At 44.2% G+C, this 27,791-nt stretch overlaps 1 protein-coding gene across 3 annotated transcripts in view; it reads right to left on the bottom strand.

Moving 5' to 3' along the window:
- Positions 1-27,791, bottom strand: part of PSD (pleckstrin and Sec7 domain containing) — a 612,742-nt gene that overhangs the window by 446,139 nt on the left and 138,812 nt on the right. For all 3 annotated transcript variants that reach the window (XM_056530561.1, XM_056530562.1, XM_056530564.1), the window contains exons 3-4: positions 23,982-24,056; positions 12,649-12,699 (exon numbers count right to left, since the gene is read on the bottom strand). The gene's annotated coding sequence lies outside the window, so the exon portion shown is untranslated. The remainder of the gene's footprint in view (positions 1-12,648; positions 12,700-23,981; positions 24,057-27,791) is intronic.

Here is a 27,791-nt window from a genome sequence, read left to right as displayed (position 1 = left end):
TGCTGTCCAATAACTGCAACAGTAGGGACCCAGGCAATTCCTTGTTTCAAGCTAAAAGAGGGAAATGGGAATCAGCAGGGACCTGGTGGGTGTCAAAAATGTTTGTTTGTTTTTTTAACTCAGAAATATTTTGTGTATGCCTTGTATGAGATCACTGCTCAACTTTATGTAAAGAAGCTTTTTATGATATAAATATATACATATTAAGTCAAGCAAAGTGTGACCACACAATGAGTTCTCATACATGCCAACACTTGATCCTTAGGCCACTACAGTTCTGAAACTTATGTTCATCATTAGCACTGTTTTATTAAACCTGGTGTATATTCATCTATACAAGAGGTTCTTGCAGCAGTTCTTTCTTTGGCCAGAAGCAAGCAGTAGCATTGCTCACTTAATATTCTGTGTTTGTATCACTCGTCCATTTTTCTCAGCAGGCACCGTATTGTGTATCTCTAATTACAATCAAATGGCTGGCTCCATTTTGTAGGCTGCACACAGTACCTATTCAGAAGATTGTGCTTTTTCACATAATTTTTTCTCCTTTCTCTCTTTATTAACCCAAGCTCTGCCAACAGAAAGTAACATATTCTAAAACATTCCAATCTCTGTTTAACTAGCTTGTTGATTGCATACACTGTTCTCTCTTTTACTATAATCCTGCCAACAAATTAATTCTTAACGTAGAAAGGCTTTACTGCCAAATGGTACATGAACCTTTTGTTCAAAGCCACTTTTAAGATCTCCACATAGTGCTTACTGCCAATATACTTCTAACCTCGTCAGAAAAACTGTCTAAATTAACACCAGTCCAGCCAAGTAGAATTTACCACTTAGAAGGGGGCATGGCGTGGCATGGACTGAGATGGCTGCACACTAGGTCTGCTCCTGCTCCTCCGGCCATTCATCTGCCTAAAAATGCAGGTGGCCCTGCTACCTTCCATGGGGAAGAACTCCCAACATTATAAGAAGCCCTCCTCTGCTGCCCGACCTCCTTCTACCTCACTTGGAGGCATTCTACGTTAGCTCCGGAAGCCTCCAGCCTTGGCTCCCTCCTGCCTGTCGGACATTACAGGCCCTCCACAAGGACTGCGCTCCCGCGGCCCTCCCCTGCTACAGGCTGCGGACGCTCCTACCTCTCTGCTGCCTGCTCCGGAGCCCTCATGGAAGCTGTTCCGAAAGCTGCCACGTTCTGCTGCCGTTCTGGCCCGGGAACAGTGTGGCTGCCGGGCCACCTGTGCACTGCACTAAAGCTGAGTCACCGGAGCTCCCGGCCCCTGACGCCGCTCCTGCAGTGTTTCAACAGAACCCGGATCTGGCGGTGAGTGAATCCCATAGCCTGCCGGCCGGGTTCCCCAGTGCTCTGGATGCTGATCATTTGCCCTCCCGGGCGAGAAGCCTGCATTCCTCCCCCTGCCTGCAAGAAGGGTCACCATCTTGGGCTGCAGTGGCAAATGGTCAGCCGTCCCCTACACCTAGCTCACTGGTGTCTGTAGGGGGTCGCCCTCACCTTGTTTTCCCCTCACCTGCATCTTCTGACTGGGGTGCAGGTACCTTCTCCTCAGCAGTGCCCACCCTAGAAGGGATTGAATCTATACCTGCGGATCCTCTGCTGTCATTAACCCCTGGTGTCCCCTCTGCTTGCTGCATCCCTCCTACCTCTCCCAAACCACAGAGGACTGTGATATTCCATAAAATGGCTGCCAGTACCTCCCGTCAGTACTCTCAAGGGAGCTCTCGGCCCTCTCTGGGGCCCTTAGTACCTCCTCAGCTGACATCTCCACATGTATCCTTGGATCTGATTTGGATCTCGCATGCTCAGGCCTGCCTGCACCCTCCTCTGCTATGCCTGACCTCAGCCAGCTCCTCTCTCAAATTTCAACTAAAGAGGACTTCAGCTCACTCATTGCTGAAGTTAAGGATGCCTGTCGGTGGAAATTTCGTCCCACTGCCAGGACTTACAACATGTCTCTGACCGAGTTGAGGGGCTGGAGGATGCCCATGATACTACCAGTGCCTATATCGTTCAGCTTCATTCTACCATTGCATCACAAATGAATTTTCTCAGCCACCTGCAGGCCCATGCAGAGGACTTGGATAATAGAGGGAGGCGCAACAACATCTGGGGGCATGGGCTCCGGAGGCGACCTGTGAGGAGGATCTCCATATCACCTTGGAAGCTATTTTCAACCTTATTCTGGGCGAGCCTTCTACCCACAAGATCAAACTAGACAGAGCACATAGGGCCCTCCGCCCTAAATCCCCTATGGGCGCTCCTAGGGATGTTATATGCTGTGTCCACGATTTCCAAGTTAAAGAGGCTATTATGGCTAAACTTTGACTTTGATGGAACTTTGACTTCGATGGGGCTCCCATTAAGTTGTATCAAGATTTGTCTTGGCTGACGCTCCGGAAACGACGGATGCTCCAACTCCTCCTGGCAGTTCTTCGCTCTCACCAAGTGACATACCGGTGGGGCTTTCCATTTGCATTGTCTGCCCATAGAGATGGATGCTCTGCTGTATTGCGCTCCTTTTTGGACCTAGCGCCCTTTTGCTTTGCCTTGGATCTGCTGGTGCCCCAATTAGTGGATTGGGAACTAACATCTCCTCCACCTCCTCTGCCTCCAGTGTGGCAACCAGGCCGGGCCCATCGGATCTCCTCCCACAGGTGTATTTGTCTGTCTCTGATAGGGAGGTGGAGAGGGTAGTTGTTCTCATCTCTCGATCCTGTCCACTTCAAGTCTCTTCCTGCTTTCTGGACCCACAGGGACAATATGTGGTGGTAGAGGGTACTCTGGAGGGAATCCCGCTTCTGCTTTGTAATATTTATGCCCCCAATGCTTCACAAATACCATTCTTATGTAGGGTCCTTGCAAAGCTTCATAAATACCCCTCCTCTGCTTGGCTAGTGGGAGGGGATTTCAATCTTATTTTCTCTCCTTCCCTGGACTGCCTCTCTCTCTCCTCTGCTCCTCCCTCTCCTGCTCAATTGCGCCTGGCTTCCATTTTCCAACGGATTATGCCGACCTCCTCCCTATATGATTTATGGTGAATTAACCATTCGACGGATCGCTTTTTTAGCTTCTACTCCCATCCCCATAAATTGCATTGCTCTCTGCGGCTTCTCTGGGCCCTATCTCCTGGTCAGATCACTGTCCAGTCCTCCTTTCTTTCTCACCTTCTTCTTTCTCTGCCCGGAACTGTCACTGGCACCTTAATGATTCTATTCTTAAATCATTACCTTCCCGAGAGTCGATTCAGAAATGCTTGACTGACTACTTTATTACAAATGAGGTTTCGGTTTCTTCACAGGCCATTCTCTGGGAAGTTCATAAGTCAGTTGTGCGGGGACATTGTATTGCCCTAGGTGCCCGACTTAAGCGTGATGTTCTGGCTAGCTCCCGGGAACTTTGTTTGCAGATTTCACGCCTTGAGGCTCTATTACTATCCTCTCCCTCTCTATCTGTCCTGAAGCGATTGGTAACTGCCCGGGCCCAGCTGGGCAATCTGGCTCTCCATAGAGTTGAGCGACAATTGATGTACGCCAAACAACATTTCTACGAAAAGGGTAACAAAGCCCACACTATGTTAGCCAGGCGCCTGTGTGAACGTGCAGTCCCTCAGTCCCCTCGGCCCTAAAGAATTCTTCTAATGCTCTCCATTACTATCCTGCTGATATTTCTCATCTTCTTGTTGACTATTACTCTGGTCTTTATTCCCTTCCTTCCCAGCTTCTGTCTAACCCTATGGAGCGTGCAGCTGCTCTGGACTCCTACCTTTCCCGATGTGGCTTGCCTACATTGTCGAGAGCAGATCGTTAGATTATAAATGGTCCTAATACTGGAAAGGAACACCTGGAGGTCCGTAAATCCCTCCCTGCTGTTCGCTCCCTGGGTCCAGATGGATTTACATACTTATACTATAAAACCTTCTGCTCCATACTGTTACCTAAAATTGTTCCACTTTTCAATTCCTTTATGGGGGGCGAGGAGATCCCACAATCCTTTCTGCACTCCTTAATTACCCTGATACCTAAGCCTGGTAATGAACCTCATGATTGCTCTAGCTATAGGCCCATTGCCCTTCTCAACTCAGACCTGAAACTCTTTTCTAAGATTTTGGTGGTTCGGCTCAGCTCCTTTCTTCCTTGACTCAACCATAAGGATCAAGTAGGGTTCATCCTTTGCCGCCAGGGGGTCGATAATACTAGGAGGGTAGTGGATCTTGTCGACTTAATCAATTGGAGGAGTGAACAGGCATTAATCCTTAGTCTGGATGCCGAAAAGGCTTTCGATAGGCTGGGGTGGCCATTTCTTTTTGCTACCCTCCAGAAATTTGGTATCACGGGTAATTTCCTAACTGCATTGCGGGGTCTTTACTCTTCTACTGCTTTGCTTAAACTTCCTCACTCTTCCTCTCCAACTTTTCCTCTGTCTAATGGTTCTCGTCAGGGTTGTCCGCTTTCCCCCCTGGTTTTTGTTTTGTGCACAGAACCTTTGGCAGCCATGATCAGGAGGGATTCAAACACCACCGGCATTTCCCTTCATGATAGGGAATTTAAGATCTGTTTGTTTGCTGACAATGTCCTTCTCACACTTTCTCGCCTTTTGCTTATGCTTACCTAATCTTTACAAAGCTCTCCACACTTATGGCGTGGTCTCTGGCTATAAAGTGAATCTTTTCAAAACAGAGGCTCTTCCCCTGAACCTTCCTATGTCCCTGTCTTCCCTCTTACACTCTAACTACTCTTTCAAATTGTCCTCCTCTGCTATAAAATATCTGGGAATTCATATTACCTCTCCCTACACCTCCCTTTACTCTACTAACTTCTTTCCCCTTTTCCGAGAACTTAGGACTCTCTTAGAGAAGTGGAGGTCACAACATATCTCCTTTATTGGCCGTATTGCGGCGGTTAAAATGACGAGCCTCACGAAATTACTCTATTTTTTCGAAACTTTACCAGTTCGGGAGCTTCTTTCCACCCTTCAGTCTTTTCATTCGGCCATTTTCTGTTTCATATGGAACGGGAAGCGTCATCGTCTCCCAATGTCTGTTATGATGGCTAGTAGATCCATGGGGGGCTTGGCAGTTCCTGGTGTGACAAAATACTATTGGGCTGCTCACCAGCGCCATCTCACGGCTTGGTTCACGTATCATGCATATAGCCACTGGATGGAGCTGGAAGAGCTGTGGATGGCCCCTTTCCACCCTAATACCCTCCTATGGAGTGCTCCTGCATCTGTTATCTCTCTTTCCCCTCTTCTGGGTCCTATGTCTTTCTCTAAGTATGTGTGGGGGTATTGTTCTAGGAAATTCTAATTGTTTTCCTCTCCTTCGCCTCTGCGGTCCTTTCTTTAACATCCTGACTTCCTTGCTGGTCTTTCTTCTGATATGGTACATGAATCGGGTTCTCTGAGATTATTCTGCTGGGCTGATGTAGTTGACCCTATCTCTCGTTCTCTCTTGCCTTTTGAGCAACTGGTCTCTCGTTGGGATTTCCCCTCGTCTGAGCGTTTCCACTACCTAAAAATGAGACATTTTCTATGCTTGGTTCTATAGTAGTCTCTCAGCCTACGGGCTTTGAACGATTGTGCCGTGGTGGGCCTCAAGGGAGGGGTCTTCTCTCCGATATCTACTCCCTACTCCTCCATTCCCCTGATGGCGCCCCTCCATTGCATTGCTATATGGGTTGCTGGAAAGAAGCATTGGGTACAGCCATCTTCCTATCTTACTGGCGTATTATTTGGGAGCGGGCATCCAAAGCCTCTATTTTCACTGCCTATTAGGAAACTCAGTATAAAATGATTATGGGAGGGTACCACACACCAGGAACTACTCCACAGACTTAACCCTAATATCCCCCCTCAGTGGTGGCGCTGAGGGGTTGGGAACGGTGTTTTATTTCTTCTGGTCCTGTCCACTCATAAAAGATTATTGTAGAATGGTGTAGTGCTTCATTTCTGAAGCCCTGGGTGTTTCTGTCCCTCTTGACCGCCTTCAATTTCTTCTTAACCTTTCTTACCCCACTTTATATAAGAAGCCTTTTAAACTTTTCATGCACATAGCTCAGGCTGCTAAGACCCTTATAGCCAAATGCTGGAAGAGGACTCTCCCTCCCTCAGAAACTGACCTCTTAAACCGTATTCGTGAGAGCCGATCTTTGGAATTTCTCATGGCCTCTTTACATAACTCCATTCCCACATTAATCTCTTTTTGCGAACCCTGGGGCTGCTCTAATAACATAATAACATTAATGCTTATGAAGAAATATAAAATTCCATCCCTTCCCCAATATCGCGCCACACCCCTACCCTTCAATTCCCTGGTTGAACTTGATGGACGTATGTCTTTTTTCAACCGTGCTAACTATGTACTGTCATTGCTTGTTTATTTTCGGATTGATTTTGTATCTATGAAAAATCTTAATAAAAATTTACAGTAAAAAAAAAAGAATTTACCACTTAATGTCACAATGTTGTACATGCACAAAGATACACTAGCATCAATTTCATGAAATGCTAAGTGACCATACCGGCATGTTAATAATAACAATATGATCAAATGTGTGCACTTATGGTACTGGTAGAAAAAAAAAAAAACTTTGATCAAACTGTCCAAAAGATGTATGTCCTCACCCTAAGGGTATGTTCATAGAAGCAAAAAAAAAAACAAAAAAAAAAAAACACCTAAAACTGAATTTAAAATTGTGCCTTTACCATCTCCCTCTGAGTTCAGTAGGAAATGTTTAAAAAAAAACAAAAAACAATGTAGTTTAAAAAAAAAATGCATTGAGAAATAAACATGACAAAAAAACTGAAATGACATCACTCTTCACATGGGCTTCACTTGGAAGCTAACATTGAAATCAATAGGAACTTGAAGAAATAAAAAGTTAGATGACAGTCTCAAACCAGAGGAAACGGGATTTGCACTGCATAGCCACATGTGCAATCAGGTTGAAATATGGGAGACTAGAGGCTTAAAGTCCAATATCCAAAAATATGTCTTAGAAGCAGTAGGTGAATGACACTTGTATGTTGACGTTTCCAAAAAATTCTAATAAAAACCACATCAAAATCAGAACCAAAATCTGCACAGCAAATTTCAGAAGTGGTTTTGAGATTATTTTTTTTCTTAATATACACTAGTCTCTAATCCTAAATGATATTACTTAGGATTAGATGTTACACAACGTTATACTATAACACAACCTAAATATAACAACATCTTTATTGTTGCTGTGACTCAATTTTTAAAGGGGACGCTTATTTTTTACTTAAAGGGGTATTCCGGTGGAAAACATTTTGTTTTAATCAACTGGTGCCAGAAAGGTGAACAGATGTACATTACATTACATTGTACATTACATTACATTGTACATTACTTCTATTAAAAAATCTTTATCCTTCCAGTACTTATTAGCTGCTATATACTACAGAGAAAGTTCTTTTCTTTTTGGATTTCTTTTTTTTTTCTGACCACAGCGCTCTCTGCTGACACCTCTGTCAGTATCAGGAACTGTCCAGAACAGGAGCAAATCCCCATAGCAAACTTATACTGCTCTGGACAGTTCCTGAGACAGACTGAGGTGTCAGCAGAGAACACTGTGGCCTGAAAAAAAAAAGAATTCCAAAAACAAAAGAACTTTCCTGCAATATACAGCCGCTAAAAGTACCGGAAGGATAAAGATTTTTTTTAATAGAAGTAATTTACAAATCTGTTTAATTTTTTGCCACCAGTTGATTAAAATAAAAAAAAATTCCACCGGAGTACCCCTTTAATATTAGTATAATCTTTAACTAAAAAAAATTATAAACATCGTAGTAAACTTTTGGTCTTTCGCCACCCGTCTCTTTTTAAACTGAGGTGCTTCTTTCAGATTCTGTGATGTTTTAATCATGTGTCCTATGGATTAAAATAGCATTGTGGTCTTCTAATATTGGATTGTGGATGGGGGTCAGAGGAGTGTGGAGTACACTGCGGAATTCCTAAAATAATGACTTCTGTGTATAATGGTAAAAAAAAAAATATTACAAGCAGTAAGTCATGTGTTCACTTTTGGACGCTCAGATTTATCTATCTGTCTGAGACATGATCATTTTGAGAAATGAAAGCGGAGATGTGATTGGTTGCCATCTGTCTGGGCCTTAGCTTTCTCCAGCAATCTGCCTTCTGGGAACAGATGTCTTTCCACTAGCTGCTGTACATAATCTGATATTGGAAATTCCCCTAAACTATGTTGCTGGAAATATATCTGTCGACAAGTTTGTCAAGTGTTGTCAATAACAACAGCACAATTATGATAACCACCAAAATGCATCTACTTACTAAACTCTGAAGGTTATGCTTATTCATTACCACATTGAAAATAAAGAACGTCAACATCAAGACAACATCTTTTCAAGAGTTATTTGTCTAACTTCTTTAGGATTGGAAATCAGGCTTTACATGTCATCCATTCAAATGTGGAGATATTAAAGCAACATTTTCAGACCTCAGCTAATAAGTTAAAGCTTAGGTGGAAATGGGTCTTCCAAATGGATGATGACCACAAAGGCTTAAATGGGTACTTCATTGCTAGACGTTACTAGTGTCTGCACGGAGATCATGGGGGGTCCCAGGAGCTGGACCCCCGTGATCAGACATCTTATCCCCTATACATTTTTTTAAATATGCCCAGGCTGCCTGCATATAAAAACAACCTTTTCTTTTCTCCCAAGCTCCCCCGGATGCCTCCAGGAATTGCTGCTCCCAGGCCTCCAACGCAATCATCTCCTTAGTACATGGGGTTGATATGTCACAGTGCAGTTTAGCGAATTGCTGGAAGTGGCCGAAACCTGCCTCAGCCTCAGTGATGCATTGAGCCCCAGAATCAAGAAGAAGACTGGGGCTTGAGCTCAATCTATCATGTAGCCAGACAACCACTGGCTGAGGAAGGACACCGGTGTGGCCAGCAATTTGCTGATACATCAACACCTGGCACCAGGAAGAGAATTGCATTGGAGGCACCAGGGGAATGTGGGAGGTAAGTAAAGTTTTTTTTTTTTTTTTTTATGTAAAGATAGTGGAGTGGCCATTAAAAAGTCTTGACCCTAATCACATAGAAAAATGGGTCTTCCAAATGGACAATGAGCCCCAAAACATTTACAAACTTGTAAAAAAAAATTATTATGGACAACAAAATGAAGGTAATGGTGTGGCTAACACAAAGTCCTGACTTCAATCAGATAAAAAAATTATGGGCAGAACTTGAAAAAAACATGTGCAAGCAAAGAGGCCTGCAAACCTGACTCCGTTACACCATGTCAGGAGGAATTTCGGTAAGTTATTGCTCGTGGAAGGCCCCAATATGTATGACCAAAGTTACAAAATTAGATAAGTAATTGTTTTAAGCAACGCTACTAAATACTAAGTATTTGCATGTAAACTTCTGAGCCACTTAGAATGTGAAGAAATAAAAACTGAAATAAATAATTCTGATATTTCACATCCTTGAAATATAGTAGCAATCCTAACTGAAAGTACACTAAGATTCAATGTTAGGAATTGTCAAACTCAAAAGTTTTAAAGGGGGTTTCTGGTGACTTTAGTCCAGGTGCTGTAACAATAAACCTTACTCACATGCCATTCCAAGAGGAACTTTGTCCCTGGTTCTCTACCATGCGTCCTTCCTCATTTGACATCTTGTTTTCATGTTTGCTGAGCGCACCACTGGCTGAGGTGGGTCACTTCTGTGGCTAGTTATTGGCAAAACAGATAGGTACTATACATACTGTACATAAAGTCAAAGAAGGAATTCAGAAACTGATAGTGACGTTTTTGGGTGAGTGTAGATCTCTTTCAAAAGAATACTAAAAAAAAAAAAACTTCAAAAGCAAGTTTTACTTTTTCATTAAAATAATTATTATAAGAACCTGGCAAAATTACAACATGCACCCCTTCACACTATATATTGTTATCATTGGAATGCATCTGCATGGATTAATACCGTAGAATGTGCTATTCCATGCAGCTGAAAACATTCCATAAGAATGTACCGTATATACTCGAGTATAAGCCGAGTTTTTCAGCACGATTTTTCGTGCTGAAAACACCCCCCTCGGCTTATACTCGAGTGAATTCCCCCACCCGCAGTGGTCTTCAACCTGCGGACTTCCAGAGGTTTCAAAACTACAACTCCCAGCAAGCCAGGGCAGCCATCGGCTGTCCGGGCTTGCTGGGAGTTGTAGTTTTGAAACCTCCGGAGGTCCGCAGGTTGAAGACCACTGCGGCCTTCAACATCATCCAGCCCCCTCTCACCCCCTTTAGTTCTGAGTACTCACCTCCGCTCGGCGCTGGTCCGGTCCTGCAGGACTGTCCGGTGAGGAGGTGGTCCGGTGAGGAGGTGGTCCGGGCTGCTATCTTCACCGGGGAGGCCTCTTCTAAGCGCTTCGGGCCCGGCCTCAGAATAGTCACGTTGCCTTGACAACGACGCAGATACGTCGTTGTCAAGGCAACGGCTCTATTCCGGGCCGGAAGCGCGGAGAAGAGGCGCCCCCGGTGAAGATAGCAGCCCGGACCACCTCCTCACCGGACCACCTCCTTACCGGACAGCCCTGCAGGACCGGACCAGCGCCGAGCGGAGGTGAGTACTCAGAACTAAAGGGGGTGAGAGGGGGCTGGATGATGTTGAAGGCCACAGTGGTCTTCAACCTGCGGACCTCCGGAGGTTTCAAAACTACAACTCCCAGCAAGCCCGGACAGCCGATGGCTGCCCGGGCTTGCTGGGAGTTGTAGTTTTGAAACCTCTGGAGGTCCGCATGTTGAAGGCCGCAGTGGTCTTCAACCTGCGGACCTCCGGAGGTTTCAAAACTACAACTCCCAGCAAGCCCGGACAGCCGATGGCTGCCCGGGCTTGCTGGGAGTTGTAGTTTTGAAACCTCTGGAGGTCCGCATGTTGAAGGCCGCAGTGGTCTTCAACCTGCGGACCTCCGGAGGTTTCAAAACTACAACTCCCAGCAAGCCCGGACAGCCGATGGCTGCCCGGGCTTGCTGGGAGTTGTAGTTTTGAAACCTCTGGAGGTCCGCATGTTGAAGGCCGCAGTGGTCTTCAACCTGCGGACCTCCGGAGGTTTCAAAACTACAACTCCCAGCAAGCCCGGACAGCCGATGGCTGCCCGGGCTTGCTGGGAGTTGTAGTTTTGAAACCTCTGGAGGTCCGCAGGTTGAAGACCACTGAGGGCGAATGATGAGAAGAGGATGATGAAGGGGGGGGGTGTGGGGATGATGAAGGGGGGTGGGGATGATGAAGGGGGGGGGGTGTGGGATGATTACAAGGGGATGATGAAGGGGGGATGTGTGGGATGATAAGGGGATGTGTGGGATGATGACAAGGGGATGATGAAGGGGGGATGTGTGGGATGATGACAAGGGGATGATGAAGGGGGGATGTGTGGGATAAGGGGATGTGTGGGATGATGACAAGGGGATGATGAAGGGGGGATGTGTGGGATAAGGGGATGTGTGGGATGATGACAAGGGGATGATGAAGGGGGGATGTGTGGGATGATGACAAGGGGATGATGAAGGGGGGATGTGTGGGATGATAAGGGGATGTGTGGGATGATGACAAGGGGATGATGAAGGGGGGATGTGTGGGATGATAAGGGGATGTGTGGGATGATGACAAGGGGATGATGAAGGGGGGATGTGTGGGATGATGACAAGGGGATGATGAGGATGTTAATGACGGGTCTGGATGATGACAGGGGGGGATGAGGTATTTCCCACCCTAGGCTTATACTCGAGTCAATAACTTTTCCTGGGATTTTGGGTTGAAATTAGGGGTCTCGGCTTATACTCGGGTCGGCTTATACTCGAGTATATACGGTATATCACTTTCAAAGAGATCAAACTGACTTTTTTTGGTGCTCTTTGCTTGAATGGGAGCCTATGGATACATTTGACATATGCACCTGGAGTTTTCATAGTGCACACAGGAATAAGAAATTGCAAGCACTTTGTTAATGATGCCTTAGTTCTCACTACACATATTTTGATCAATTGTACCTTCTGCACATTAAAGGGGACGTGCAAGATTAGAAAAACGCTGCTTCCTTGTGGCAAAAACACCACCACTCTTGTCCACTAGTTGTGTGTAGTACTGCAGCTGAGTCCTTTTCACTTCAATAGGGCTGAGCTGCATACCTGACACAACCTGTGGAAAGGAGTGGTGCTGTTCTTGCAAGAAAAATTCAATGTTTTTAAATTCTGGACAATTTCTTTAAATAACATTTAGATACTTAAAAAAATCAATGCTTTAGAAAGATCATTGTGTTTGTGGTATGTCTGTGATTTAGCTTTGAACATTTCCCAGTATTCAGCATGTCAACATTTTTGTGTTCTTCTGAAGGTCTTATTCCTTAAATTTACATTTTAAGTCACCAACATGAATGGGATTGGCCCAAAACCAGACAAAAGAGTGACACAATAGTAATTAACCTAGCAGGGTCTATTTGGCATATACTGTAGATCTTTTAGTTGCTATATTATAAGAAACAGCAAAAAAACATAATGTAGGCTTTGCAAAAATGAAGTCTTGACAAATAAAGAGAGTCCAATGTGTTTAGCAATCACCTTCTAAAGTAGGCAGTCATCTTAATCCTACCTGACACAGAGGTTTTCATTTTTATCTGTTTCTGTTTATTCTTTGGATTGTCTAAGTGTAGAAGAAAGAAGTAGTGAAGAGGAAAAGGATTAAGAAAGGGAAGTAAAGGAAGAGGAGTATCAAGAATGTATGCATGATTACTTGAACAAGCAGGAAGATCAGCAAGGACATATAGATGGGGAAGGGTCAGCCCTATGGACTTAATTGGTGAATGCCATTTGTATGTACTCATTAAAGGGGTATTCCAGGCAAAAACTTTTTTTTATATATCAACTGGCTCCAGAAAGTTAAACAGATTTGTAAATTACTTCTATTAAAAAATCTTAATCCTTCCAATAGTTATTAGCTTCTGAAGTTTTCTGTCTAACTGCTCAATGATGATGTCACGTCCCGGGAGCTGTGCATGATGGGAAAATATCCCCATAGGAGCTGCACAGCTCATGGGACGTGAGTCATCAGAAAGCAGTTAGACAGAAAACAGCAACTCAACTTCAGGAGCTAATAACTATTGGAAGGACTAAGATTTTTTAATAGAACTAAGTGACAAATTTGTTTAACTTTCCGGAGCCAGTTGATATATAAAAAAAAGTTTTGGCCTGGAATACCCCTTTAACCCCTTAAGGACGCAGGCCTTTCTTGTAAATCTGACCACTGTCACTTTAAGCATTAATAACTCTGGGATGCTTTTACTTTTCATTCTGATTCCGAGACAGTTTTTTCGTGACATATTCTACTTTATGTTAGTGGTAACATTTCGTCGATACTTGCATAACTTGAAAAATTCTAAAATTTTATGAAAAATGTGAAAATGTTGCATTTCTTTAACTTTGAAACAATCTGCTTATAAGGAAAATGGACATCCCAAATAAATTATATATTGATTCACATATACAATATGTCTACTTTGTGGGAGAATTGACAGCAAATTACAGCGATCACCAACATGGGGGTCTCAGATCCCCTTTGGCGATGACACAGGATGCCTGCTAAATGATTTCAGCATTCAGATTCGGCTCCTGTTCCAATTACCACCCGGCGAGCGGTGGTGATCGGAATAATGCAGAGCATACAGGTATGCCCTGCGTCTTTAACTACCAGGCGTACCCATACGTTCGGTGTCCTTAAAGGGGTACTCCGCTGCTCAGCGTTTGGAACTTAATGTTCCCAACGCTTAGAGCCGGCAGTCACACCCCCTCCCATAGACTTACATTGAGGGGCGGGGAGTGACATCATGAGGGGGCGGGGCCATGACATCAGGAGCCACCTGCCGGCTCTAAGCGTTCGGAATATTTAGTTCAAAATGCTGAGCAGCGGAGTACCCCTTTAAGGGGGTTAAAGTGTTAAGAACAAATAGACACACATTTTACTAAACTTGTGGGTGAGACAAGACATTACAGAAGCAATTTGTATAGAGCCAACTTTGTGCACCCCATGTTATTCAGAAATTACTATTACAATTTAATCTCCTCTTATTATCTTGATTTCTTGGATTATTTCTATGATCAGAGCCAGATCCTCCATCATACCTGCCAGGGAATCTGCAGAAGACGTTACTCTGTATAGGATGTCACTTTTCTGTGTACACAGCTGTATGAAATGCCTAAGAGACGTCTACCTGTTGATTACTGTGTCTGTAATTAATGCTCCATCTTCTCCCCCTGCTTTGCTGATTAATGAATCAAAGCCAAACAGATGAGTTCAACAGATAATTGGATGAACAGGGAAATAGTTTGGCAAGTGAGAGCTCGAGAAGACAAAAACACAAAGGGGCAAATTTATAACAGAAGTGTTTTCATTTCTTGCTGCTATTTAAACTTCACAAGTAATTTGTTTGCTTAAAGGGGTACTCCGGTGAAAACCTTTTTTCTTTTATATCAACTGGTGGCAGAAAGTTAAACATATTTGTAAATTACTTCTATTAAAAAATCTTAATCCTTCCTGTACTTATTAGCTGCTGAATACTACAGAGGAAATTCTTTTCTTTTTGGAATGCTCTCTGATGACATCACAAGCACAGTTCTCTCTGCTGACGTTATTATAATAATAATAACGCTTTATTTATTGTTGTCCTTAGTGGGATTTGAACCCAAGTCCCCAGCACTGCAAGGCAGCAGTGCTAACCACTGAGCCACCATGCTGCCCCTAGCATACATCTGCTATGCATGGTTGCTAAAATGGACAGAGATGTCAGCAGAGAGCACTGTGCTCATGATGTCATCAGTGTTCCAAAAAGAAAGGAATTTCCTCTGTAGCATTAAGCAGCTAATAAGTACTGGAAGGATTAAGATTTTTTAATATAAGTAATTTACAAATATGTTTAACTTTCTGCCACCAGTTGATTTAAAAGAAAAAAGGTTTTCACTGGAGTACCCCTTTAAGGCTTTTCCTTCAAAGTTTTGTCACTTATTCTGCAGACTGCTCCATCTTCTCAATTTGGTAAAAGGAATTATTGTTTTCAATGTTGGATATGGAAGGGGTCCAGCCTGGTCACAGTCACTTACTCTACAAGGATACACCTGCCACCCAAACCCTCCATTCACCCCTCTGACACAGAAGGGGTGAATAAGGGCCGATGATGCTATGATCATAACTAAATAGAACAATATGCAGGTGCTAGGACCGCACAGGAATGCGCCGTCTCATGGATGGCTATGTATTCCATTCCAAATTAACTAAACAACTTTTTAGTTGAAATTTCTGCAACAAATCTGCAAAATATAGCTTGCCTGTTATTTCAAGTGACTTTGAGTACGTCCCTGTTCACATCTATAACAGAGGCTATATTAGAAGCCTCAGTCGCAGACTAAGGCAAACTCCTTGACTAGTGTGCAAATGGTGCTCATGGAGCTCGTGCTCCGGGCCCTGGGCACCCAGTCAAACAAGAGGGCCCCAGGATGTCTGAATTTTTTTTTCTTCTAAATAAATTCATTTGCAGCTTTGGAGTTCTTTTCACCAAACTAGTGTGTGTGCTGTGTGTATATAATGCATGTACAGTATGTAATGTGTGCAGTATGTGTGCTGTGTGTATATAATGCATGTACAGTATGTAATGTGTGCAGTATGTGTGCTGTGTGTATATAATGCATGTACAGTATGTAATGTGTGCAGTGTGTGTGCTGTGTGTGTATATAGTGCATGTACAGTATGTAATGTGTGCAGTATGTGTTGTGTGTATATAATGCATGCATGTACAGTATGTAATTTGTACAGCATGTGTGTGTATGATGCATGTACAGTATGAAATGTGTACAGTATGTGTGTTGTGGTGATGTACAGTATGTACTGTGTAGAGTATGTGTGTTGTGTGCATATGATGCATGTACAGTATGTATTGTGTACAGTATGTGTGTTGTGTGTATATGATGCATGTACAGTATGTATTGTGTACAGTATGTGTGTTGTGTGTATATGATGCATGTACAGTATGTATTGTGTACAGTATGTGTGTTGTGTGTATATGATGCATGCATGTACAGTATGTAATGTGTACAGCATGTATGTTGTGTGTATGAACATGTATGTATGACGTCACATAATAATAATACACAGTGATGTAATAGTACAGGGACAGGACTCAGGAAACAGTATGTGGGGAACAGAGTCTAAATAAAAAGGACAAAGGAGTCAGGAGAATGGGACAGTGGGGTGATGAGGATCTCTGGAAGAGGACTGAGGGGTTGGAGAAGGAGGGAAGAGATGGATCTGGAGGAGGATGGGTGATGACGTAGGGGTCTAGGGTGACTGAGGGATCTGTAGGAGGACTGAGGAGTCTGGGGGTGACTGAGGGGTCAGTGGAGGATGGGAAAGAGGGGTATTGAGGAGGACTGGGGGTGGCTGAGTGGTCTGGGGGGGAGGTGACTGAGGGATCTGTAGGAGAATTGGGGGGGGGGTCTGGGCGTGACTGAGGGATTGGGGAGGAGGGGACATAGGGGTCTGGAGGAGGACTAAGGCATTTGAGGTGACTGAAGGGTCTAGGGTGACTGAGGGGTCAGGGAGGAGAAAACAAGGGTCTGGAGGAGGGGACACAGAGGTCTGGGGGAACAAAGGGGTCTGGAGGAGGACAGTAGAGAGGTGGGATTCAGCCAAACTGAGAAAAAACAGTGTGTGGCAGCATTTTCAGGGGCTTAGTGTTTGGAGGGGTTATATTCAGGGGGCACAGTGTCTAACAGGCTCATATTGATTATTTTTTCATATACGGGATAAGGATCTGCTGACAAAGTGAGGAACCAATGATGTCTGAGCATCACACTCTGCAGAGGAAGATTTAGCTGGAAGCCACCACCCCATCTGGACCGGATGAAGGAGAAAATGGAAGACAACAGAGAAGACGTCACCTGTGAGCCATTATATCATTGTGTATTCTTTCTGACTAGGTGATCATGAGTGAAACTGTACCCCAATCTGTGACTTTCCAACTGTTGCAAAACTACAACTTCTATGATGTCTAAGGCTCTCAAGACATTATGGGAGGGTGCCCTTTATCCCCGTTGCTATTTGTCCTCTGTATGGAACACCTACTAGTAGCGATTCGGCAGAATCCCGACATTAGAGGTCTCCAAGTACCTTCGCACCATCACAAATGCTCCGCTTTTGCGGATGACCTTTTATTGTTCCTTTCTTCCCCCCTCACCTCTCTCCCTTCAGTGCTCTCCACCATACGCGCCTATGCACACTACTCGAATTATAAGGTAAACGCCACCAAAAGTGAGGCCCTTAATGTCTCCCTTCCCCCTGAGGTAGTTCACCACATTCAGGCCAATTTCCCCTTCAAATGGTGCTCTACATCCCTACAGTACCTTGGTATCCAAGTTCCAAGTGACCCTAAAGACGCCTTTCGTCTTAATTTCCCCCCTTTACTACACACTATTAAGACTATCTTGACCAGATGGGAGCGAAAGAACTTCTCCTGGTTGGGTAGGGTTAATATTGTGAAGATGAACATTCTCCCTAGACTTCTCTATATCTTCTCTTGTGTTCCCTCCAACCTCCCTAAATCCTCCTTTGGGGGACTCGTTTCGCTCTTATCTGGTTTTATCTGGGCCCACGCGAGACCGAGGGTGGACCGACGCATTTTGATTAGACGTAAATCCGACGGAGGGCTGGGTCTCCCCGACTGCCTTTTTTACTTCCTAGCAGTGATCCTGACCAGAGTGATGGATTGTCGTGCAGCCACGACTACTAAACAGTGGGTAACACTGGAGAGCCACGCCTCCCCTCTGGACCCTAAAAATCTATTGTGGCTTCCTACGCAATCTCTGGCAACCGCTTTCACCCAAGAGGTGCCTTCTGTCACCTCTTCAATTGTATTTGCCCGGCGATACTATTTAACAGTCACCTCCCTCTTCACGCCAGATGGTCCCCTAACACCAGTTTTCGGAAACCCGGCCTTCCCTCCAGCTCTCTCCTCCACCTCCTTCCTTGGCCGCTCTAGATTGGAAGGGGTCTCATTCTGCACCTTCTTTGACCACTCTGGCCTGAAGCCACTTGACGACCTTGTCCCTGATTCCGCCGCCACACCTGGCCAACGCTTTCAATATATACAACTCCAACACTTTTACTCCTCTCGGAGGACCGACCTGCACTTACATCGCCCCCTTTCCTCGTTTGAGAAGCTATGTGTCTCTACGTCAGGGCCTGGTCGCCCAGTTAGCACTATCTACTCACTCCTCTTAGACTCCCTCGGAATGGAATCCCTTCTCTTCAGAGCAAGCTGGGAGAGGGAGCTATTGCATGGGTTCTCGGACGAGGAATGGAATAAGGCTGTTCGTATGTGTCATAAATCCACTATCTCTAGTAAAGCGCAGGAAACAAACTATAAAGTTCTGACGAGGTGGTATAGAGTTCCAACACTACTGTCTCGTATGTATCCCGGGGTACAGGACGTTTGCTGGCGTTGTGGCGGTGGAGGAGGCACGATGTCACACATTTGGTTACACTGTCCCATCCTAGCCCCGTTCTGGTCGACTGTTCGAGAGGTCATACACAAACTAACTTCTGTACCACTTGACTTAGATCCGGCTGCTCTCCTTCTTTCCATTCTCCCTCAATCTGTCCCAAAATGGCACTCTCGCCTGATCGGTTTTATGCTTCTAGCGGCCAGGTCAGTTATCCCGAGGCTCTGGAAATCCACTACACCCCCGTCTTTCTCTTCCTGGGCCCAAGAACTGTCCAAAATACATAGGATGGAGGAGCTTATCGCTGACTCCAAAAACCAAGTGACGAAACATCATCGAATCTGGAGCCCTTGGACTATGTTTTTGTTGTCCAGTGACTACAGAACCTCTTACATGACACCCTAGCCACCTCCTTGATTCTCTTGTGCCTTTCTCGAGTGTGTTGCCCTGCCCAGCATAGTCAGCAAGCCTGCCCTGCGAGGGCCCTGCCCGCGCCTGTCACCTCCTGAGGTACGCACACACTCTAACCTGCCCTGTCTCCCTCTATCTACCCCTCCCTCATACTCCCTACTACTCACATTATGCCTATCTCTGTCCCTTTCTCCCTTTTTCTCCATCTCTCCTTTTCTTACATCCACTGTTTCTCATGGGAACTATCAACCTATTCCCACATTTGTTAGTCACCAATTGCTTCCTCAAGTTCTAACTGGTAGTTTTGACTCCTCAGAGTATAACCTAGTATACACGCACTGCTGATAGTGTTAACCCAAACTTGTTTTACTCAGATATTGATATGTGTTATCCTGTCCCCTCATGAGGAGATTTGCTTATGCCAGTGCTCAACTGTTCTTCCCTTTTTGTTTTGGTGACCTAAGCTGCCTATGTACGATAGTCTCTCATTTCCTTTGAGTTTGATTTACATATGTCCAGTGCTCTACCATGCATATTCTTGTTACTTGATCCCACGGACTTGTTGGATACGTTACTGTTAACCCCAACTATGTATGACTTAAATTTTTTTTATAAAACTTACTGTTTAAAAAAAAAAAAAAAAAAGACGTTATGGGAGTTGTAGATTTTCAGTAGGTGGAAAGCCACTGGAACTGAGGTAATTAATGGGGGTCCCAGCAGATGGACCCCCACCAAAAAATGGGTTGCATAGTCGGAAATGCCCATTCCTTTTTGAAGGCTTGTTAATTGTCATAATTGAAAACATGCAGGGGGGGGGGGGGGGGTTGAGATTTAGGGATGTGTCTGTGTCGGCATTGTTTATTTTTTTTTTCGGGGAAGGGGGGCCCCATCATACTAAAGTGCTCCGTCCTCCAAGCAGCCTTAATCTGGCCCTGAGTGTGCATCACTATTTTGTCCAGTGAAATGCTGTCAATCGCTGTGTTTCTCTCTTTTAAAAGAATAATCTTCATTTTGGTTGTTTTGCTCCTATGGGGGAGCAGAACAATGGAAATTATTCATGCAGATGTCAAAAGAGCCCTAAGCTGCCATGTGTGTATATAAGTAAGTATAACCGTATTTCTGACCATTATATGTAGTATGTTGCTAATAATTTACTCTTTCTGTATTTCAATTTTGGAATTATGGGTGGATAAGAAGATTTCTACATAAAAGTGATACATTTCTTTTCAAAGAACAAACCCTTGAGAACAATTCTGTTGGCTTTACTATTACCTACCAATTCCATTTCTAAACCAAGAAAGCAATTAATTGTATCAAAAGGAATACAGAGCCTAAATAATAAAGGAAATATAACTTTTTTCCCAATCATGAAATAATTTAGGGCAACGCAATTATACATGTATGAAATCTGCCTCTACGGACAGCATGTTCAGTCTTTGAGCCTCCATCTATGAAAATATTATGGTGTATAATATGGTGCCTTTTGCTGCTCTACAACAAATGCTGTGTAAAAATTAAATAGTTGGGTTGTTCCTAAAGATGCATTTTGTCAGCAGAAGTGACTTCAAGGCAGAAAGCCAGGTTTCCTCATTTAAGCCTTCAAGAATTCCAGATGATTTTGAGTAGCCATTAAAGGGGTACTCCAGTGGAAAACTTTTTTTTTTTTAATCAACTGGTGCCAGAAAGTTAAACAGATTTGTAAATTACTTCTATTAAAAAATCTTAACCCCTTAAGGACTCATGACGTTCTCATACGTCTTCATTTCAGAGTCCTTAAGGACTCATGACGTATGAGAATGTCATGAGCTTTCCCGGCCCCCCGCAGCCAGCTGGAGAGGAGCCGGTGCCCGATGCCTGCTGAAATCGTTCAGCAGGCATCGCAGCATATCGCCCAGGGGGGTCATGATGACCCCCCATGTCGGCGATGGCCGCAGTTCGCTGTACAATTCAGCCCAGCGATCTGCGGCGGATTCCGGGTCAATCGGGTCTCCAGTGACCCGTAATTACTGGCTAATCGGGGCCGTCTCTGACAGCCTCGAACAGCCATTGCCAGCAGGGGTGAGGTGGCACTGGTGCCACCTCACGATCGCCCTGATTTGTCGGCCGGTTTACAGGCCTACCAATCAGGGCACCTGCTGCTGGTGTCACTCCCGCAACCCGCTCCGCCCCTCTTCCGTAGGACGTGAGCGGGTGCGGGAAATTGACCCCGGCAGCTGGGGACCCCGATCCCCGGCGTTAATGTTGGGATCGGGGCCCCAGGAGCGGCGGCGGCGACGAGGGACTGACCTGTGTGCGGCGGCGTGGAGCAGCAGTTGGAGGTGATTGACAGCCTCCTGCTGTTGCTTAGCAACAGCTTCCAGCATGCAAAAAGGCATGCTGGGAGCTGTAGTTATGCAACAGCAGGAGGCAGACCACCACAACTCCCAGCATTCCCTTATGGGCATGCTGGGACTTATAGTTTTGCAACAGCTGAAGGCACATTTTTTCTATGGAAAAGTGTATCTTCAGCTGTTGTATAACTACAACTCCCAGCTTGCACAATCAGCTAAAGTGCATGCTGGGAGTTTTAGTGGTGCATCTGCTGGTTGCATAACTACAACTCCCAGCATGCACGGTCTATCAGTGCATGCTGGGAGTTGTAGTTTTGCAACAGCTGAAGGCACACTGGTTGCAAAACACTGTTTCACAACCAGTGTGCCTCCAGCTGTTGCAAAACTACAACTCCCAGCATGCACTGCTAGACCGTACATGCTGGGAGTTGTAGTATTGCAACCGCTGGATGTTTCTCTCCCCCCAATGTGAATGTACAGGGTACACTCACATGGGCGGATGTTTACAGTAAGTATCCGGCTGCAAGTTTGAGCTGCGGCAAATTTTCTGCCGCAGCTCAAACTGCCTGCGAGAAACTACTGTGAACCCCCGCCCGTGTGACTGTACCCTAAAATCATTACACTACACTAACACACAATAAAATAAAAAGTAAAAAACACTAAATAAACACATACCCCTACACAGCCCCCCTCCCCAATAAAAATGAAAAACGTCTGGTACGCCACTGTTTCCAAAACGGAGCCTCCAGCTGTTGCAAAACAACTACTCCCAGTATTGCCAGACAGCCACTGACTGTCCAAGCATGCTGGGAGTTTTACAACAGCTGGAGGCATCCTGTTTGGGAATCACTGGCGTAGAATACCCCTATGTCCACCCCTATGCAAGTCCCTAATTTAGGCCTCAAATGCGCATGGCGCTCTCACTTTGGAGCCCTGTCGTATTTCAAGGCAACAGTTTAGGGTCACATATGGGGTATCGCCGTACTCGGGAGAAATTGTGTTACAAATTTTGGGGGTATTTTCTGCTATTACCCTTTTTAAAAATGTAACATTTTTGGGAAACCAAGCATTTTAGGTAAAAATTTTTTTTTTCATTTTTACATATGCAAAAGCCGTGAAACACCTGTGGGGTATTAAGGTATTACCACTTGTTACGTTCCACAAAGGGTCTAGTTTCCAAAATGGTATGCCATGTGTTTTTTTTTTTGCTGTTTTGGCACCATAAGGGCTTCCTAAATGCGGCATGCCCCCAGAGCAAAATTTGCTTCCAAAACGCCAAATGTGACTCCTCCTCTTCCGAGACCTGTAGTGCGCCAGCAGAGCGCCTTCAAATCCACTTCAAAACTGAAGTGGTCCCTGAAAAATAGGGAGTTTGAAAATTTTGTGAAAAATTTGAAAATTGCTGCTGAACTTTGAAGCCCTCTGGTGTCTTCCAAAAGTAAAAACTCATAAATGTTATGATGCAAACATAAAGAAGCATATTGTATATGTGAACCCAAAACATTTTTTTTGAATATCCATTTTCCTTACAAGCAGAGAGCTTCAAAGTTAGAAAAATGCTAAATTTTCATTTTTTTCATCAAATTTGGGGATTTTTCACCAAGAAAGGATGCAATTTCCCACAACAATTTACCACTATGTTAAAGTAGAATATGTCACAAAAAAACAATCTCGGAATCAGAATGATAAGGAAAAGCATTCCAGAGTTATTAATATTTAAAGTGACAGTGGTCAGAAATGCAAAAAACGGCCGAGTCCTTAAGGTGAAAAAGGGCTTAAGGGGTTAATCCTTCCAGTACTTATTAGCTGCTGAATACTACAGAGGAAATTCTTTTCTTTTTGGAACACAGAGCTCTCTGCTGACATCATGACCACAGTGCTTTCTGCTGACATCTCTGTCCATTTTAGGAACTGTCCAGAGCAGCATATGTTTTCTATGGGGATTTTCTCCTACTCTGGACAGTTCTTAAAATGGACAGAGATGTCAGCAGAGAGCAAGTTTTTCACCGGAGTACCCATTTAAAGATAGTTATTCATTTATTGGCACTGGACAAAAATGTGGAAGTACCGTATTGGCATACTAGGTATGTATTGCAAACTAGCAAGATTCTCATAACTATATCTAGATCCCTTTTTAATTAGAATAAATTATATACCTTCATTGTAGATAATAAAACTAAATTTCACTTAAATAAACTTGGCTCACTTAGAAATTGTCACACTGGGCAGGAAAATGTACAATCCTAAAATACGCTGTGGCTGCACTACATGTGACACTACCCTAAAGATGGATTGTAATCAGTGAAAGTGAGTGGTCAGTGCAGGAGGCAGAGGGGATAAGGAAAGGGGTTTGATAAGTAGAGAAAAGAGGAATTTTTCTGTAAGGGTATGTTTACATGTGGCAGATAGGCTGCAGTTTTCTGCAGATTTGTTGTGGATTATCTTTATTAGGGAGGACAAAATCTGTTTGTACTATTGTCATATGGGCAAATAATTGAATCGACAGTTACATGTTAAGTAGTGAAAGTTATAGGCTGCTACAAAGTCAACGTTAGACATATACAACTGCGTACACAAATGTTTACTTTTATAACAGCATACTTTAAAATTTGAACATGTGTCAATTATATAAATTGAATAAACTTAATCTATACTATCAAGAAAAACAGGTAAAGATTTTTTTTTTTTTGTAACTTACCGGTAGTTTTTAATTTCATCATCTACTGCTGGAAATGCTTTGAAAATGTAGTACAACCTTGAATAAGGAATTGAGCTGAAAACAAAGAAAAATGTACTCATTACTAAAAGTAAAATGAAAAAAGGATGAACTCTACATTTCTAAATAACTGGACTACTGGAATACAGTTAATGGCTTAATGTGACCAACATTGAATATTCAGAACGCCGGATTCAGATCGCCAAGGTCGTGACGTCATGCCACGACCGCCCAAACCCGGCGTTCTATACAATTTTTTTTAGAAGGCCTAGAGATCTCCAAGCGATATGTCCTATGGACATATAAAGATATACCCTTATTTCATCCACATTAACCCCTTAAGGACTCTGGGTTTTTCCGTTTTTGCATTTTCATTTTTTCCTCATTACCTTTTTTGCGCCATCAATTCTACTTTGTAATGACATCAGTCATTTTACCCAAAAATCTACGGCGAAACGGAAAAAAAATCATTGTGAGACAAATTTGGAAAAAAAACGCAATTCTGTAACTTTTGGGGGGCTTCTGTTTCTACACAGTAAATTTTTCGGTAACAATGACACCTTCTCTTTATTCTGTAGGTCCATGCGATTAAAATGATACCCTACTTATATAGGTTTGATTTTGTCGTACTTCTGGAAAAAATCATAACTACATGCAGGAAAATTTATACGTTTAAAATTGTCATCTTCTGACCCCTATAACTTTTTTATTTTTCCGGGTATGAGGGCAAATTTTTTGCACCATGATCTGAAGTTTTTAGCGGTACCATTTTTGCATTGATAGGACTTTTTAATCGCTTTTTATTCCTTTTTTCATGATATAAAAAGTGACCAAAAATGCACTATTTTGGACTTTGGAATTTTTTTGAGTGTACGCCATTTACCGTGCGGTTTAATTAACAATATATTTTTATAATTTGGACATTTCCGCACACGGCGATACATATATGTTTGTTTTTATTTACACATTTTTTTTTAAGGGAAAAGGGGGGTGATTCAAACTTTTATTAGGGGAGGAGTTAAATGATCTTTATTCACTTTTTTTTCTCACATTTTTTTTGCAGTGTTATAGCTCCCATAGGGACCTATAACACTGCACACACTGATCTTTATCATTGATCACTGGTTTCTCATAGGAAACCAGTGATCGATGATTCTGCCGCTTGACTGCTCATGCCTGGATCTCAGGCACTGAGCAGTCATTCGGCGATCGGACACCAGGAGGCAAGGTAGGAGACCCTCCTCGTGTCCAGCAGCTGTTCGGGAGGCCGCGATTTCACCGCGGCGATCCCGAACAGCTCCCAGAGCTAACCAGCACTTTCATTTTAGACGCGGCGTTCAACTTTGAACTCCGCGTCTAAAGGGTTAATAGCGCGCCGCACTGCAATCAGTGCCGCGCACTATTAGCCACGGGTCCCACCCGTTGTTAGCGGCCAGGCCCGACCCGCTATGAAGCGGGGGCCACGCCGTGGCCCCGCATTATAGATCGCGAGCGGACTCATGACGTACCGGTACGTCACGAGTCCTTAAGGGGTTAAAAATAAGCCAGACTAGGGTGCAATGCTCTATACATACCCCCACCTGTATAGGAATGTTCATACATACACTGCTATACACATGGGGGGGGGGTATGTGCAGAGCATTTCACAGTTGTCTGCAATGCTCTGCACATACCCCAACCTGAATAGGAATGTTCATACACACACTTACATACACATGGGGGCGGGGGGGGTGTTGACAGACAGACACGCCCCCTCCAGCCTGCACAATGAAAAAGTTACTCACCAGCATATAAATGTGCTTATATCTCTGGATATATACCGTATTTTTCGCTGTATAAGACGCAGGGGGAAAAAGTTGGTGTGTCTTATACGGCGAATACACCCCTATCGCGGCGGTCCCTGCGGCCATCAACAGCCGGGACCCGCGACTGATACAGGACATCACCGATCGCGGTGATGCCCTGTATTAACCCTTCAGACGCACGATCAAAGCTGACCGCCGCGTCTGAAGGTAAAGTGACACTAACCTGGCTGTTCAGTCGGGCTGTTCGGGACCTCCGCGATTTCACCGCGGCGGTCCCGAACAGCCCGAGTGAATAGCCGGGTTAGTGCTTACAGGACACCGGGAGGGACCTTACCTGCCTCCTCGGTGTCTTCTCCGTTCAGGGATCCCCTGTATGGCCGGCGCTCTCCTTCCTCGTCATCACGTCGTCGCGTACGTGCGTCGGCATGCGTAACGACGTGATGGCGGCGACGGAGAGCGAGGATACCCGGCCGGCAGCAGAGACGTTCTGGAGCGACGGGGACACGGCGACAGCGATGGAGCGACATCCAGGGTAGCGGTGACAGGTCCGGAGCGGCGGGGACACGTGAGTATTACCTCCTATGCAGTGGTCTTCAATCTGCGGACCACCAGATGTTGCAAAACTACAACTCCCAGCATGCCCGGACAGCCAACGGCTGTCCGGGCATGCTGGGAGTTATAGTTTTGCAACATCTGCAGGTCAGCAGGCTGAAGACAACTATTGGGTTCAAAATCTTTATTTTTTTAGATTTAGCACCTATAAATTGGGTGCGTCTTATATGCCGGTGCGTCCTATAAAGCGAAAAATACGGTAGGTCCGAGACAACATAAAAATGATATGCACATGATCAGGATTGGGTCCTGAGTAACATATCACTTTTTTTTCTTTTTTTGCACTATGACAGGTACGCTTTAAAGGAATAGATGTGTAGGCATACATGTGTAGGACATGGATAAAGAAAGATGCGCTAAAAGCATTAAAAGGCTCGAGCATCTTAATGAATTTAGTGCATCCTACTTCCGTGCACTTTACCTTTACGGCAGTGTAAGAATTGACAGTCATGATAAATACCCCCCCCCCCCCATATTTTTTCTCTCAAAACACTGTTGCAAATAGTGGCAGCCACATTATATTGTACATGTATTATTTGCTGCAATATGGCTTTCAGGTACACAGTATAATATATTTTGCAGACTCAGTGTTATGGCATTTTATTGAGTATGCATTCTTATGCTAGCTGTCTCCCATATGAGTTATTTGGATTAATTTATCTTCATTTGGTCAATTACTGTGATACACGCTAGCAATATGCAATTCCTATTCACAAGTGAATGCATCATGCTAAAAATAAACACAAATAGGAGCATGCAATATATTGAAGCCGGCTAGGCTGTCCAAGTGACAACAAGGCTTAGCTCTTTTTCTGTGTTTACACTGCAATGATCTCATGGAAAAGTCTGCATTCAATGCACTTTATCATTTTGATTCAGAGCACATATTTCCTCTTCCTAAATGACTCCAAACCTGACAGATTTGCTGTGAGAAATATAAGTCTGCCTAGTGCATTGGAGCCCATGCAGAGTGGTACTATTTAGGTTGCTTAGCAACCATCGGAAGGCATGTCAGAGAGCACAGAGAGCTGGTGGAACAAGATCAGAGGATTGGAAACGTATTACACATTGTTCTGAACCATTTTCTTACAACCCACTACCTGTGTCCCACTCACCCATTCCAGCAGTGAGGCGCAGGTGTATGGGAATATATCAGTTGTTAAACTTAAGAAATTATAAAAGCTAAGAGGCCATAATGATGTATCACAGACAAAACACCCTCCATCCCCTCTGTATATTTTTACACTATTAAATTCTGTAACAGAATACCATTGGAAAATCAATGCAACAAATGGTAACTAGGAATAGCAAATCAGTGAAAGCATTGCCACAGTTAGTAAAATGTTTTCTTGACAGCTATGTAGTGAAGCCATAC

Source organism: Hyla sarda, chromosome 7 (assembly GCF_029499605.1).
Source record: "Hyla sarda isolate aHylSar1 chromosome 7, aHylSar1.hap1, whole genome shotgun sequence".
In the NCBI taxonomy this organism is placed as follows: domain Eukaryota; kingdom Metazoa; phylum Chordata; class Amphibia; order Anura; family Hylidae; genus Hyla; species Hyla sarda.
Note: the sequence above shows the minus strand (reverse complement) of the source record. Positions and strands in the feature narration are given on the sequence as shown.